Below are 17,912 nucleotides of genomic sequence, written 5' to 3' on the forward strand. Positions count from 1 at the left end.
ATATTTTCATTATAAGCAGCATTTAGGGAAATTTTATAACAGGGAAATTTATTATTTTAAGATCCAAAATAAAACATGTTTAAATTTTTTCTCTTCTTTTTGGAGACATAGACCTATGAATTTTGAGTTGATTCACTTTAGCAGAGATTTTGGCTTTATGTGATCTATATTTATATCCTATAATAGTGAACATGTCCTAGAATAATCATAATATTTTCTGAGTTGCTGAGTACTCCACACATACAATTTTTTTAAGCCAAATAATCCCAAACCTAATGTCCCATATAATCACTGTAGCTGCCAGCAACAGACTCATAAAGCTTAATTTATTTTTTCAGAGGGGTGGAGCTTTTAGATAATTCACTTAACAAAGTTAAAGGTGTAATGGTAGTTATTGCTTTCCAGCAGCTTACATTACATTTGGGCTCAGTAATACTGTTGAGATTTCTTCTACCCAAAGCAGGAATGTTCTATGCCCTCATTTTCACCCCTCTGAACCAGTGCCTACCTACACTATTATTAGCAAAAGTATTTTACAACTCACTGCTAATGCGGAGAGTTACTTCTCTCACTTATCTCACGGAGGCATTCAGGCTGGACAAGAGACAAGGGGAAGTTCAGAGCACTAATGCGCTGAAGTCATATGAATTTCAGCAGCTAAGAAAAGAGACCTGAGTGACTCTTCGCAGGGACAAGCAGTTACTTAGGTCTTTTCTTCTTTCCCTTTGGTTCCTCCTCACCTCCATGTGTTACCTGTACTTAGTAGTGAATTGACAGTTTTCACTCCGATAGAACTCAATAATTTAGAGCATAATAAAATATCCACTAGCTTTTTAAAAAATCTATGATTTTTATTTTTAAGTTTTTATTATTTTGTCCTTTTTATAAAAGTTTTAATTTATGAGACATAGAATGCATGTTTCATTATCAGTTTAAAAATATTTTAAGTGACATTGGAAAGGAGTCTTGATTTGGAAAGCAGAGTATTATACCATTTGTCTATTCAGTACTGTGTTCCCAGTAGCTACTCAATAAATGACAATTGTTGTTTATTAGGTAAATGGTATAAATGCATTTTATTAAAAAATTATTATGCTACTTTATTATTATTCTGGCCCATCTTATAATTGCTAAGTATGCCAACAACTGTAAGTATTAGATAAATTACTTCAATCCAGAGTCGATGTCTTTCTCCTCATGTATGTTTGACATTATCTATTCTTCTAAATAAAGTCATTGTATGTCCTACTGAACTCTTTGAAATTTAGATCTACTGAATCAATTTATAAGGTCAAAGTTGTGCCACCACTTCATAGGCACAAGAATTTCCTCAGCTATAGACTTGGGTTACACCTTGTATTTCACAGAAGAGCTTTAAATTTAATTCCGGACTTTAAAAGAACCCGGATAGGAGCAAGAGGGGTTGCGGATGGAATAAAGTAAAGTGAGAGTCAGAAGGTTGGTCAAGGTTACAGAAGTGCCTCATTTACTAACTTGTTTGCGACCTCAGTTTCTTTAGAAATGGTGTCTTTAGACTTCAGTTTTATAAGCTTTACAGTGAAGGCACTGAAATCAATCTCTCTGACCTTATATGATGATGTTAATGCCTTTTGCTTTTCACGTAGTTCTTCTACGGGCACTTTATAAAGCAGGGGTAGGGACCGTCCAGCCCACAGGCCTTATACTAAAGCCCACAAAATCATTTGGTCTGGCCCTGTCAAGGCAACCACAGATGGGACTTGAAATTCAGTGCATCATCTAGGAGCTTTTTTCACAGCAACATAAATTTATATTAAGTGAATTTTATTAAGCAAATGATGTTATGGATATCCAAATAGCCCTTGGCAGAAAAAAGGTTCCCCACCCCTGTTATAAAGCTATGGTGATCTGAACCTAACAGCTGATGATGCAACAAAGGTCATTTTCACATTTAATAAATATTTAAATATTTCATAAGCATATAAAAGTTCAGCAAAGTCAAGCAATAAAATGAAAGCATTTTACCTTTTAAAAATCTATCAAAAATATAAAACAAAAATCACATTTAATTGTCTTTTTCAAAAAAATGCTTTAAGATATTAAGATAATGCTAGTAAATATCCATATTTATTTTCTGTTATGAACTACGTTGTGACCCCCAATCTATATGTTGAAGCCCTAACCCTCAAAGTGACTGCCTTTGAAGCTAAGGCCTTTAGGAGGTAATTAAGTTTAAATGAGGTCATAAGGGTAGGGCCCTGATCCAATAGAACTGATGGCCTTATAAGAAGAGGAAGGTCGCTCTCTCTCTCTCTCTCTCTCTCTCTCTCTCTCTCTCTCTCTCTCTCTCTCTCTCCATGCAAAGAAAAAACAATGTGAGGACACAAGGAGAAGATGGACATCTGCAAAGTAGCAAGGGAGGTCTCATGAGAAACAAAACCTAGCCAGACCTTCATCTTGGACTTTTCAGCCTCCAGAATTGTGAGAAAATCAATTTCTATTATTTAGTCGTGCAGTCTGTTCTTTTGTTATGGCAGCCCAAGCTGGCCAAGACATTCTCTGTACTTATTAAAAGTATATGGAAATGAATAAAATATTACGATGTAGAAGTCCACGGCAATCCCCAGAATAACTCTAGAGCTATTCTCTCCAGAATGCTTGGCTGGCTGGAAATAATGGCACCTAACTCCCAAAATAACCACTCTAGTGAGTTGTAGGAGGGAAGATCTGACTCTGGTAGATAGATCTCTTTTAATTACCGTATGACCATGGAATTAATATTCAGTTGATGCATGCCACATGTATAATGTTAAAGTAAACAATGACAAAGTCTATCTATTTACAAACACTCAACATGATCTCTTAAGATTCATTTTATGTGAGAAAGGGAGGGATACGGGTGTTTCTTCCAAGGTGGAGAATACTGTGAGGTGTCCTATAGGGCTGCAATGTTGTCTCTCAGATTTCTTGAACTGAACATATTCTGCCTTCTCTCACAGAAAATAAGCATAAGGACAGCAAAAAATATTACAGAAGTCCGAGAAGAATGTTACCTTCCTAGTTACTAGAATCAAAAGAATGTAATTGAATCATCCTTCACAAGCACAGGGAAGCTAAAAGTTAAGGAACTTGCCCACAGTGCTCATTCACAGGAAGTAAATAGAGAGTCAAAATCTGAAATCAGGTCTCTTGAATTCCATTGTTCAAGTTCTTATCTAGTTTACTATACATAACTCCTCTTCCTATATATGGAGAATAGGACTGGGCCTAAAAAAATGTGTGCCACAGATTCCATGGCATAGCAAAATGCTTTATAATATCTTATAATGGCTGCATATCACTCAACAGAAAACAACCTGAAATGTGAGATATTTTTTAAAACATTAAAGCCATTTCAAGCAACTTCATGTTATAGTATCAATGTTTTCCTTCCTTTATATCTGGGATGTGCACAAGTCAAATGGTCTCACATATGTTCAAGAGAAGCAAACTTATTTACTTTTCTTGGCTCGTTCTCATTTTGTGATCTCTCAGAGAGGTGTACTCTTGAAAGAAAAATAATAATTTGGCTGTGTGACCTTTGTCAAAATCATTTGTAAACACTCTTCCATAATGGAAAAGAATCAACCTTGAAATAAACTAAAACACAGTTATTTTTCTTGACTGAAGTACTTGCCTAAAAAAGAATTTCAATTCAATTTCAACATTCAAAGGTGTTATATTGTTTTATTTGTAGTACAGGATCATTTGGGGAGAATAAAAGTAACAACAAAAAGCAATCTATGAATGTCTAAGCAGATCATGAAGGTTGTTTCAAGCTTAGTGTCTGAAATCATGAAATACGGATTTTATTGTTACTTAAACTTGCTTCGCATTTAAAAACTCTGTGTCTTTTAAACAAAATCCACCACATGTAATGACTTTTAATTGTAATTTTTTAGGTAGTTTCTATTACTGGGTTTTTTATTTCCCCAATAAACTGGTCAAAAATTATTATTTTGAACAATCCATAACTTGACAATTTAAAATTTCATCATAGTATTGATCAAGAAGAACTCCATTTGCAGCTGACCAAGTAGCATCATACTCTCCAACAGATCTTGTGAGTATATTTTGGTTCAGGGGTGGGCAAACTTTTTGACTTGAGGGCCACAATGGGTTCTTAAACTGGACCGAAGGGCCGGAATAAAAGCATGGATGGGTGTTTGTGTGAACTAATATAAATTCAAAGTAAACATCATTACATAAAAGGAAGGGTACGGTCTTTTTTTTTTAGTTTTATTCATTTCAAACGGGCCGTAGTTTGCCCACGGCTGTTTTGGTTAGTCAACAGAGTGCATAGGTAAATTGTCCCATCTAACACCACAATCCTGTAGCTTACAATTAAAGATGAAAAATGGCAATTGTATAGTAAAGGCTTAGCAGGGAGTCAGCTCTCACTGGGAATGGTGTTGGATGGTACTAAGTACAAGAGTGTTTAATTGGTTTCAAACTTCCTCACTCTTTCTTGGAATGGGATTTTGCAAGAAATAATAAATGGGCAAAAAGTAAGGGCAAAAAAAAAATATCTAGTATGGAATTTCAGGGATCTTGAACAAATACTTTGTTCCTCCATTTGTAGAGATTACCATTTTGGATAGGTGAAATTATATTCTAATTTTTTAAAAAATTAAACTTCTGGGAAAAGACATTATGTTACCAAACTAATAAGTAATGATTCTTGCTGCATGAAATAGTCCTTTATGTGCTTCCGAAAATCCTCCTGTTGCTTTTTATTGTGCATTTTCTCTCATTTACTCCTCAGTGAAATGAAATCCTTTGTTAGAAGAAATGAAGAGTGTCTAGTCACCATATTTTAAATAAGAAGTTCCCGAAGGCTTGATGATAGGTATTGTATTCAATAGAAACATTTTCACCTCCCTGCATTTTCCTCATCTTCTCCCATTTCAAAACTGCTCATTCACTCTGAGAACTGGAAGGAGCAATAGACGAAGGATTAAGATTTAAAGCTCAATTAACAATTCTGTCACGAAATAACTGTGTGCCTTTGGATAAAATACTTCAAACTTTCTGAGTTTTGTCAACAGTAAAGTGTGGAGTTTGAACAGAATTATCTCTATTTGTCTATTTCTAAAAGCAAGTTATAATGCTTCCCTAAAATCTATCTACTTTTCCCACATTAATTAGGGAATCTAGAACTGGACACAGCATGACGATACTAAATATAAAAGTTAGGTCATCATTGTGAATACATTTATTCCTATTTCTGAATCCTAGTCTCATAATAATATTTTTAAACTATTTAACTTCAGAGGTAAAATAAAAATAATTTTATTATTCATGGTAACCTCAAGGCTTTTTTCCATGCTAATCTTGCTCATCCTTATTAACTTTGAATATTTTTAGATTTGTTTAAGTGTATCAGCTGAGAATATACCCATTAAAATTTATTTTGTTTGATCGTGATTATTTCTCCAACATATTATTTTCTTATTATAATCTGGGAAACAATGGACGTACCAATCTGTCCACTTGGCAACACATCATTTACTTCCTTAATTATTATTCTCACAAATCACCCAGGAAAATATGTAGCAGTGTCAGGGCTGGTGCTGTCCCCAGAGAAGTACCACCATTGTTGACACTGATCCTCTGATAAGTTCCCTCTGCATAATGACCATGAGTTGTGTGAGCCACCCAGAGCCTATGTTCCCAATTGACTTATTTTCCATTTCCTTTTTATTTGGATTACATTTACTGCATGTATGTTCTATTGGTCCACTTTCCTTGAGAGGTAGAAAGGCTGTCCACACTAAGAGGATGACACCCAGAGACCTAGTCAGATAATATATAAGGAAAGGAAGCTTACCATGGAAGGAAGAAGAAAGAAAACCCACAAACAACAAAAATATTACAGCCAAATAAGCTATATTAATTAATATATAAAATGTAAATGGGTCAAAATATCCAATTAAAATCAAAGATTATCAGAATGGATTGTAATACAGACCCAACTATATGCTGTTAATATGAAACACACTTTAAATATAGAATCACAAATAGCTTAAAAGTAAGAAGAAAAGCCCTGGCTAGTTTTTCTCAGTGGTTAGAGAGCATCTGGCAATGGATCAAAGGGCCATGGTTCAATTTTGGTCAAGGGCACTCAGTTGTGGGTTCAATCCCCAACCCCGACTGGGGTTCCTATGGGAGACAACTAATTGACGTGTCTCTCTCACATCAATGTCTCTCTCTCTCTCTCTCTCTCTCTCTCTCTCTCTCTCTGTCTCTCTCTCTCTCTCTCTCTCTCTTCCTCCTTCCCTCCCTCCCTTCCATTCTCTAAAAAAATCAATGGAAACAATATTCTCAAGTGAGGATTAAAAAAAAAAAAAGTAAAAAGAAAATACACACGATCCAAACACTAATCATAAGAAAATTAAAGTGACTGTATTTATATCAAAGTAGGCTTCAAATAAAAAGTATTAGTCAAGATAAAGAGAAAAATTTTAAAAGATAAATCACTGAATTTATTGAAAATCATGACAATTTTAAATGCAACATACCTAATAATATAACTTCAAAATACATGAAACAAAAATTGACAAAACTAAATGGAGAAATAGATAAATTCACAATAATCACTGGAGACTTTAACAGTCAACTCTCAACAACTAACAGTACAAATAGATTTTAAAAAATCAAAAGCAATATGTAATATTTGAACCTCACTATCAGCAAGTGCATTTAAGATCTATACTCTGTACTGTATGTAAATATATCTCAATAAAACAAAGAAATAAAATGTTCCTAAACTCAAAAATTGTGATACATGTCATATCACGGGTAAGTATAATATGACAATCTGTATAATTACTAGAGGCCCAGTGCACGAATTTGTGCATGGGTGGGGTCCAACTGGCCCACCACAATGGGGGCCCATCAGGCCGGGCCAGCAGGGGGGAGGGGCCACTGGTGGTTGGCCAGCCAGCCCAACCCTGATCGGGGTGTTGGGAGCCAGGCCAGCCAGGGGAGTAGGGGGCGCCCGATCGGGGCCCAGATTAGGCTGATTGGCTGCTGCAGTGTGTGTCATAGCCACTGATTATTCTGGTCGTTCTGCCATTCCAGTCACTGGGCTTTTGTATATGTAGACTAGAGGCCCGGTGCATGAAATTTGTGCACTTGGGGTGGAGGCCCTCAGCCTGGTTTGCACCCTCTCACAGTCTGGAAATCCTCGGAGGATGTCCAACTGCCTGCTTAGACCAGCTCACCAGGTCGGACAACCTTAGCGCTGCCATGGAGGCAGAAGAGGCTCCCGCACTGCGGCTGCGCTCGCCAGCCATGAGCCCAGCTTCTGGCTGAGCAGCGTTCCCCCTGTGGGAGCGCACTGACCACCAGGGGGCAGCTCCTCCATAGAGCGTCTGCTCCCTGGTGGTCAGTGTGTGTCATAGCGACCAGTTGTTCCGCCGTTGGGCCGAAACTGAATCTCTGACATCCCCTGAGGGATCCCACATTGTGAAAGGGCACAGGCCAGGATAAGGGACCCCACTAGTGCACGATCGGGCCTGGGGAGGGACATGGGTGGTTGGCCAGCCAGGGGGGGACTGCAGGAGGGCTCCAGAGCATGTCCAGACCATCTCTCTCAGTCCCGATCAGCTGGACCCCAGTAGCAAGCTAACCTACCGGTCGGAGCATCTGCCCCTGGTGGTCAGTGCACATCATAGCAAGCAGTTGAGCAGCCTTAGCATATCATTAACATATTATGCTTTGATTGGTTGAACGGCCAACTAGACAACTGGACACTTAGCATATTAGGCTTTTATTATATACTAGAGGCCCAGTGCACAAAAATTTGTGCACTGGGGGGGGGGGGGTGGTCCCTCAGCCCAGCCTGTGCCCTCTTGCAGTCTGGGACCCCTCGGGGGATGTCCACCTGCTGGCTTAGGTCCACTCCCTGGGGGATAGGGCCTAAGATGGCAATCAAACATCCCTCTGGCAGCCCAGCAGCCCTCAGGGGATGTCCACTTGCCAGCGGGGGGCAGACCTAAGCTGCAGTCGGACATCCTTAGCACTGCTGAGGAGGCAGGAAAGGCTCCCACCACCATCGCTGTACTGGCAGCCATCAGCCTGGCTTGTGGCTGAGCAGAGCTCCTCCATGTGGGAGTGCACTGACAACCAGAGGGCAGCTCCTGCATTGGGCGTCTGCCCCCTGGTGGTCAGTGTGTGTCATAGTGACCAGTCATTCCCAGTCTTTCTGCTGTTAGGATTAGTTTGCATATTACCCTTTTACTCTATAGGATGGAGGCCTGGTGCACGGGTGGGGGCTGGCTGGTTTGCCCTGAAGGGTGTCCTGGATCACGGTGGGGGTTCCGCTTGGATGCCTGGCCAGCCTGGATGAGGGGCTGATGGCTGTTTTCAGGCTGGCCACACCCGCTTTAGGGTGGGGGTCCCCACTGGGGTGCCTGGCCAGTCTGGGTGAGATGCTGAGGGCCGTTTTCAGGCTGGCCTGTGACTGAAGCTCCCAGCCTCTCCTTTTTTTCTTTTTCTTTTTTTATTCTGGGATTTATTTACCTTCTATAATTGAAACTTTGTTGCCATCCTGCTTGCTTCAGCTCTGAGGCCACAGCCTGCTGAAAGCAGGTATCTGGGATTTGTTTAGCTTCTATAATTGAAACTTTATTGCTTTCGGAGCTGTTGCTTTTGGAGCTCAGAGTTGGACCGCGGCAGGCGGGGAACCTTGGCTTCCTCCATCACTGGAGCAAGCAAGCCTCCTGCTCGCTTCAGCTGTGTGGCTGCCGGCCGCCATCTTGGTTGGTGGTTAATTTGCATATCACCCTGATTAGCCAATGGGAAGCATAGCGAAGGTATGGTCAATTACCCTTTTTGTCTTTTATTAGATAGGACTAGAGGCCCGGTGCATGAATTCGTCACCAGTGGGGTCCCTCAGCCTGGCTTGTGGGATCAGGCCGAAACTGGCTCTCTGACATCCCCTGAGAGGTATCAGATCGCAAGAGGGTGCTGGCTAGGCTGAGGGACCCCATCTGGGGCACGATCAGGGCCAGAGAGGGATGCAGGAGGTTGGCCAGCCAGGGAGGGTCCGCGGGAGGGCTCCAGGGCATGTCTGTCACATCTCGCTCAGTCCTGATTAGCCGGACCCCAGCAGCAAGCTAACATACCAGTCGGAGCATCTGCCCCCTGGTGGTCAGTGCACATCATAGCGAGCCATTATATTACGCTTTGATTGGTTGAACGGATGACCGGATGACCGGACACTTAGCATATTAAGCTTTTATTATATAGGGGGATATTTATTTGTATGCATATAAAGAAATCAGTTCATTTGACCATATGGCAATCTGCTTTTCTGAACTGATTTGAGTATATTTTCTCAATGCCTTATACATGATACTACCTAGACAAGACAGAAATTCAATGTGTTATTGGCTAATGACCTCAGCATATCCTATAGGTGGCTTCATGAACCCAAATATACAAGTGCCTGTGAGAGATCCAGGTCCTGGAATTGGGATAAGTGCCCTCCTACACCTGGGAGCCTGGGTGCTGTTGGTTGATGAAAGGCAGGCATTGGAGGAAGTAGTTCTTCCTATTGACCTGAAAACAATCGGAGTCATAGCCCATGACATAGGAGTTCTATACAAGATCTCAGAGGTCATCTAGGTCAGCCCTCTAATTTTACAGGCGGAGACCCTGACACTGAGATAGGTTGCCCAAGGGAACACAGATAGTTAGTGGTAATCAAAATGTCCATATTTCCAGCACCGTGTGAAGTCATTATATCTGATGCTTCTAACCCCTATAAATTATCTACCATTTTCTTTTTTCATTGTCCATTTCTTATGTGTCCTTTATTTTTAGGTATCTTTATTTAATATTCTTTTTTTTCTATTTTTTTTACACAAATTTATGCATACTATTACTACACAAACTGCTCCACACTTTGTTTTTTAAATTGTTTTAACATAACAGCATGTCTTGAAGGTCAATTTATTTTAATATATAGCCACCATTTTCAAAGCAAAAGTGAGTGAACCATCAGGGCACACCTTTATCAGTGTAAATGTTGTATTTTGAGTCTCCCTCAATCCATGTAAGGCTTCTTTTGATATATATTTGAAGCAGATTTAGACCAGAAAGGAGAGTGAGTAACTTAACGATCTTTGCCTGAGCCCATAAGCCTCTAGGGTTGGCTCATGGCAGAGGCAGTTTCATTGCAAGATAATTATGTTTTTCAATTTCTTATAGCAACTTCTCCACTGAGGCTTTAAGATCAGAGCGGGGAACGAAATACATCATTGAATTACACCTATTCCTGTTCTAAGTAAACATAACTATTAATTTGCATTTAGTTTAGACATAGTAATTGTGTGTGTGTGTGTGTGTGTTAATTTAAGGATTATTTATATTTTTAAGATGTAAGCAAAATTTCTCTTTCTCAAGTTTTGTTCAACCTCATTGTTTTTACCTGTGTGTAATTTTAGGAAATCTAGGGCTATTGCTTGTATCACAATTTTCTTTGGAAATTGATCTTGCAGCCTAATGCTCTGTTAATATCTTAATGCAAATCGGTTTTCCTCCTAGTAGTGAAGAGCATGGTGGGCTTGTGTGTGTGTGTGGGGGGGGGGGGGGCAGGGAGGGGAGGCAGGGAACAGTAGATATTAGGGATCTGGAATTACTCAAATGATTTGCTCTCTGAAGGACTTTCTGAGACATTTAGGATTATTACTCAAAGAGGTTTTCATGGTTAGAATTGCTATTCCCAGAATCTCTCTACTTATTCACCTGAGAGTGTTTAAGAACCCTGTGATATATTCTGTCAGCATCGGTCAGTTTGGGAGGTCTCAAGATGTCTGTAGGTCTATGGACTGCCTCAGTAGATGAGTTCCAGAGAAGGGCAAAATCTTCTGGGTCTCTTCTCTGCAATTTTTGTGACCTAACTTTCTAGGGGCTTTGACTGAGAAGTGTAGGCCAGGTAGCACTCAACAAGACTCTTAAAAATACCAACTGAGAACTCTAGGGGGAAATAAAACTATAAATTCATATATATGGAAAGCATCATTTTGGGAAAGTTTCCAAGATATACTAATTGGTCAACAGCTAGTCAGCTTTTTTGGAAAATGAATCAAAGTTGAATGCCTTCCATTGTACATTAAAATAAATAAGCCTCTCTTAAGGATGTTAATATTAGCCTTTCTTTCTAATTCATGGCTTTCAATATAAATAAATACATTAATATTTTTCCCATTTTTTAAATTTTCTCAGCATGCCAAGAATTCTTATGTACACAAAATTTGGTTTCAAATGTCTGTTTTAATTGTATATGAACCACTCACTGTAAGTGCCCTGGTGCCAACGTGTTAAGAGCCTTTAGTGACCTCCTGTAACATTAACCTAGGCTTCTACATGTCGGACTTGGTGACATGGGGTGCTCCTGAGAGCAGTCATTTGATTGATGTCATAGCGTTTCTGGGACTATGTGGAAGCACCAGGGGGCATTTTCAGAGGCAGCATGGAGGATATAAGCCAGAACAAGTGTACTGGCATCAACCCTCAGTAAATATTTATTAAGATCAATGGCTACATGCAATGTGCTGATGGTAGATTTTGGCTCTGAGTTAAAATTAAGATGAATTATATTATTGATGTAGTAGGACCTTTTCTTTGCTTTTAAAGTATAGGACAGGTTTTTTTTTTTCTTCTTCTTCTTCTCGTAACCTACACATCTTGCTAGCTACCAGACATTGCATCATAATGCTTACATATTCATTTAACCTATGGCTGATCTCTAGTGGGTTAGTGACAATAATGTGACCTACAGAAAAGTCTTGGATAAGGGCCAGGATCATATTGCGGTGAGTCATTTGACCTCTACTTATGTGGCCAGTTTTAAGGCCATAACATTCAGTTCATAATCACATTCAACAGCACTCAATGAGTAATAATAGCATACACTGTACAGAGCAGTGCCTTTTAGAGAGGGTTCTTTGGAGGTTGGAGTGAAGAAGGAGGGCCTAGAGAACCCTTCGGACTACAAGATGTTTACAGAAGGCACAACTGTTGTTGGCTGCCATAAAAAAAATATTTTTCTTCTCGCTCATATAGGTTTCAAAAAGTAACGGTTGCAAGACTTTGAGCATCTGGGGTATATTTTGCAGGATGCCCTATTCCCCACAAATAGGTGTCCTTCAAAATAAAGAATAATATTTTGGGTTTTAATGTACAGCTTGGGCATAAGGAAAATTTCACTGGAAGGATCTTTTAGAATAAAAACAAAATATTTTGAATAATTAAATAAAAGCAAATAAAATAAACTAATGATTAAATAAAAGCAAATAAAATAAAATAATTTTCCTCCCATTTCTGCAACAAAAAGGAAGGGGGAAAAATGGGAATTGACATGTTTTCTATATTCTTTAACAGGTAAACCATAAACTCTTTGATAAGTGCTACCTGTCTAGAAGAGAATATGATCTAAAGTACTGAATCTGCTCTGCTAAAGTCAAATCAGTTGTTCCAAAAGGAAACATTTTTCCTGCTAAAAACTGCTCTATAGCAGTGAATCTCAGAATCTGGTCTGAAATCACTGGTTATCCATTATAAGCCTTGTTCACGGATCACACATGATCCAAGTCCTAATATAACCCCATGCAAGGCATTCAACTTTCAAATAAATACCATAGACAGAATATGAGACCTAGACATTTCTTTAGAGGTTTGTCTTCAAAATCTTTGCAACTTGACCTCTAAATTCAGGGTGCAGTCTCCCTAGGAACATCTGTGGACTTTTTTCTTTGTTGGTTGTTAGTTTTATTTACCAAAGTATTAGCTCTTTGCCCAAACGGAAATTGAGAGCTGCTGGTCTAAAGAGCAATATCTGAAAAATGAGGTTAAATATTTTCAAATATATTGTCTATTTTGCCTAAGCTAATGACCCCTTTCAAGTTGTCCTAGCCAAATTATTTTCTCTTTTCTCATTCTGAGTTCAGGGATAATAAAATAGTGGTTACTGGGGTGTTTTGTTTATAAGTTTGATCTAACAATTACTGCCTTTTGCCTTTTCATTAAACAAACACTAACCTCAATTTAATTTTTTCTTTCTTCCTTTCTTTCCTCCTTTCTTTCCTCCTTTCTTCCTTTCTTTCTTTCTTTCTTTCTTTCTTTCTTTCTTTCTTTCTTTCTTTCTTCCTTCCTTCCTTCCTTCCTTCCTTCCTTTCTTTCTTTCTTTCTTTCTTTCTTTCTTTCTTTCTTTCTTTCTTTCTTCTTTCTTCCTTTCTTTCTTTTTCAAAGGATTTTTCCAGAAACTTGATAGGACATCTCTGACTCAATTTTTCAAGTCTTAGATTAAAATATTGAATGCTACTTGACCAGCCACATAACCTAAGTCACTCAGCTTTGTATGTCTCATCAGATTGACAATGAAGCTTTGGTGGTCTCTAAAAAATGTCCTGATTTGTGCATAGTAATAATCTTTGGTTTTATTTGATTACTCCCAAAACTCTAAAAAATGTGTATCTTTTAAATATACAACAGGCTTTTTAAAGAGAACAACTTATAAAGAACACATTCTTTAATTTTTTTTCTGAGGAAAGTTTCTTAAATATGTATCATAGTGCACTAACCAATTGATATAAATCCTATTTGGATATTTAGCAGACTAAGTAATCAATGAGCCTTATAATTCTGTATTAATCCTTTAAATGTTAATCTTTAGCTTTCTTTTTCTGGGAAATACTGAAATGTAAAGAAATGTCTTCCGGAATCAAAGACAATGAAGTTTGGAAAGGGCATTTGGAAAGGACTATGTGTGCCTTATACTGTACAGAACCAGAATTATATGGTCTGAGTCACTGAAGAATGTAACAAATTCTTTGTCAAATGCTCTGTAAACACAGAAAAGGATAATCAATTGGGCAATGAGTTATTATTTAACATTCACCCAGCTGTGTCATTTCCTGTTGGCTAAAGAATGAGGACCAAGCCCATACATCAGTAGTCAATCATATTAGCAGTCAATATTGATGAGGAAAAACAAGACCAAATTCTGTAACCCAGACCAAACAGCCTACACAGCTTATCTGAATGTCCTTGACAGGGCAAAGAGCCATAATTCTAAGTGAAAATTAAGGAAAAGATAAATTATCTTCCAAGGGAACAAATTCTTCCCAAATAACAGGTTCAATCCATTACATTTTATGAACCATCCTTTCCTCAATTCCTCTTTCTCAAAAAAAAAAAAAATGCCTATTACTTTTTTGATGTTACATGAGGCCAGCTGAGTGATCATCCCAATGGAGAGACAATTCTGAAAGTGCCACCCTAGTTACAAGTTCACACCCTGCTCTTATCTTTATATTGCACTTCCTGGATTTGAAGCTATGTCACATGCATCATCTTATTAAATTCTCAGAGAGAATGACTATGACTCATAGCCATACTTTCTGACATAACGTCTGTGAAGGCATTCTGCATGCTTTCTTGTTTTTATGTCATCTCTTGCTTCGTTGATGATGCCTATAAGAGACCTGTGCCTTCTCCTCACGATGCACCTGCTCCTTCAAATACTTGGGCTGGAGTCTGAAGAGAGGCAGGCACCGTGAATAAACAATTAGGATTATGCCTTGCAGTTTTCTACTGTGAGCTGAGATCTCCATACCTACCCTTCACCTGAGAAGGGGGTTGTCTGTAGTGTGTTTCTAAAGAAGAGTGTTCTAAGGTATAGGGCACATGATTTTTTAAGCAGCCTTATTGTGCAAGTTAAAGGAGACAGATATTATCATTCTCTCGCAAGGATGAAACTAAGGAAAATAATTCAGCCAGTGCTTGCCCGAGGCCAGACAGTGCCTTAGTGTTGAGTCTGGACTAAAATTCAAATTTTCAGACTTGTAGTCCAGTGCTCACAGGGAGAACAGAGCTATTGCTTATCAGTCCTATACCATCCCTAAAAGTCGATTCTCTCTCAATTCGCCCTCTCAACCCTTTTTGTGTCAGATGTGATGCAGTTTCTATAGAAATTGGGACTTCCCCCTAATAAGTAAAGGGTTAACGACAAAGGAAAGACTTTTTTTAGTTCAAACCTCTTCGGACAATTGAATGCTGAACACACATGGTTTGTTCACCAATCTATGTTGAAATGTTTGCTTTCTTCTTCTCCTTTTGAGGTTAGGGGTAAATTAGAGAAGGAGAGGGTAATAGGACGACAAAGAAGATAAAGAGAAGCGATAGTAAAGGGTTAATATACAGGGGTGGGCAAAAGTAGATTAATAAATACAATAAATAGTACAATAATTGATAAGTAATGCAAGAATAAACTCTGTTTTGCGTATTTACAATGGTAAACCTACTTTTTCCCACCCCTGTATGATCCCCTAGATGGGGCTTCACATATTCCAAATGAATGTTTTTCTCAGGGAAAAACCTCCCATTGCACTCTAAACTTTTAGTCTTTTCTAGGACTTTGGGTATCATTTAGATCTGAAAATTTCATTAAAGATGAGCAGTTTCATCAACAATTCAGTTATCAGAGAGACAGTTGCAGACCTAGAACTGGGGCCATTCATTCATTCTTTCTTTAATTCCTTAATTCATTCATCCATTTAAGTTATCATGTCACTACTCTGGTTCAAGCCTTCCTACGTCTAACTAGATGTTTCCCTAGAATGAAATCCGAACTCTATCACCATATCGCCATCAGCCAATTATTTCATCCCTACCTGCTTTCGTCTGCTTTCCTACCTATTTTCTCCTTCCCTTAGTAGGCCCCAGTCACTCTGGCCTTCTGAATTCTGTTCCTTAAACCTGCCAAACGCTCTCGCTCCATGCAACCTTCGCACTCTCTGTTCCCTTGCCTTCCACTACACCTCATGGCTGAATTGTTCTCATTACTGAAAACTCAGCTTCCTTACAGAGACACTGCCAGGCCGCTGTGTCTAATCCCCACCTGCTGTGCCTTACCATGCCGTCCTGTTTTTTCTTCATGGAGCTCAGCACTGTCATTCTTATTTGTGCAGTTGCTTCCTTATTTATTGTGCATCTCTTATCTGGAATGTGTGCTCTGTGAGCGTAGCAAACAGGTCTGGCTTGTTTACTGTTACATTCACAGTTCCTAGAACACAGTGCCTGGTATATAGCAGGTGCTTAATAGGTACTTGTTGAACTAAATGCTAAATTAATTTTTAAAGATTTATATAGGTTGAATATCCATCCACATGGAGCATTAGAGATTCAAAGAAGAAAAGGAAAGAATTCTTACCCTAAGAGAATCAAAGTTTAGTGACTTCAGGCAGTTGATTTTTTACTCTATTACACAGCCATTAAATTTCACTCAGCAACTTGCAGATTCCTGGAGATTCAGGTAACCTCATTTCCAAAAATAGCCATCCACTCTGATTCCAGATTATTCATGGGTAAAGTGATCACGTCTCTCAGTTTGCCTGGGACAGGCCCTGTTTACCATCGTTGTTCTGATGTAATCATTTTTCTCTCAAAATTGTCCCAGCTTATATGATAAACTACACAGTTATTCTATTCCTTGTCAGCCAATTACTGATAATTGATAATTATTGCTAGTTAGAGTGGTGTAACCATATAGACTACATCAATTCAAGAATATGGAAAGTCAAATCATATCTCTAGAAAGGGGCAAATTTCTAAGTAAAAAATTGAGGGGAAAATGGGGTGGATCTAATTTTTCCCAGTTCCAATTAGGCCACTAATGAGGCCAGAATTTCCTGAGATATGTTCCGGAGTTCTGAGAAGTGCAAATAAGAGTTAGGTGCCAAATATAAAATAGGTTGATGATTCTTTATTGTGCTAGAAACTAATCTGAGAACTTCATTTACATTTCCTCATAATTACTATTTTATATTTCCTCATAGTTATCGTTATAACTCCTATTTTACAGATGATGAAATTGAGGCTTAGAGAAGTTAAATAACTCACCCAAGTTTACACAGATAGAAAATACGAAGTTTAGGAACTAAGCACACCTCTTTGTGATCTATTGCCCCAACCACTCTGCCCATTGCTTCTCAAACAAACAAGTAAATAAGTCGATAAAAGATTCCTGTACTTAAGTAGATTTGAGGATGATGGGTTAAGTAAATAATGCTAAGTAGGCTACTTTTCTGTCTGCAACAGGTCAGAGTATTGGTACATCTTCAAGGAGTGATATGAGCACAGTGTCTCCATCATTAATTGGGCCCTGGCACCTTTTTTTTTGTTCGTTTGTTTGTTTTTGTTGTTCGTGGTGGTGAGGAGTACTAAAGTGCTGCAGAGCAAACTCTGGCCGATGCTGCTTCAGGAACCTGAGCATGGCCAGCCGTCCTCTTCTCTGCGGGTCAGCCCTCCACAATGTGGACGGAGAGTCCACATCCGGGATCTTCCTCTGTGAGGCTCCAGTTTTCTCAGCTCTGAAAGGAAGAGGAGACCGTCCTTGGACTCCCTAGACTTTATGGTCATAGCGTCTAATACTTACATTCGTGCTTTTAACCACCTTTCATTGTGCCTTTTCACTCCTCATACTAAGCTTTCTGGTTTTTCACTTCATCTTCTTTTCATTTACAAACCTAGAAGTCTTCATAGGGAACTGTTAAGTGCTTTTGGCCAATGTCCTTATGACTTAATAGTTGAAACCTTCCGACAATTTGGAGCGCAGAAGATGAAGATGAGGAAAAAAAAGAACTTATAAGAAAAAGAAAACAAATTCATGGGCCAATTTTACTCCTCTCTGAGACTTTTAAAGTAGGTGATTAGAGCGATGGATGTGGAGGAGGGATGAGGGGAGGTGGAAGTTTGTACCTGCATTTTTCAGTTATACATAAGGTGTTTTCTGGGTCCAGCCTAGGATGCTTCAATTCCAGGGATGGGGGTGAGTATTGATAAAGGGGTTAAAGGGCAGGATCTGAACCCCTCCTATCCAGTCT

The sequence above is a fragment of the Myotis nattereri genome (assembly GCF_964212035.1).
Source record: "Myotis nattereri genome assembly, chromosome: 7".
Lineage (NCBI taxonomy): Eukaryota > Metazoa > Chordata > Mammalia > Chiroptera > Vespertilionidae > Myotis > Myotis nattereri.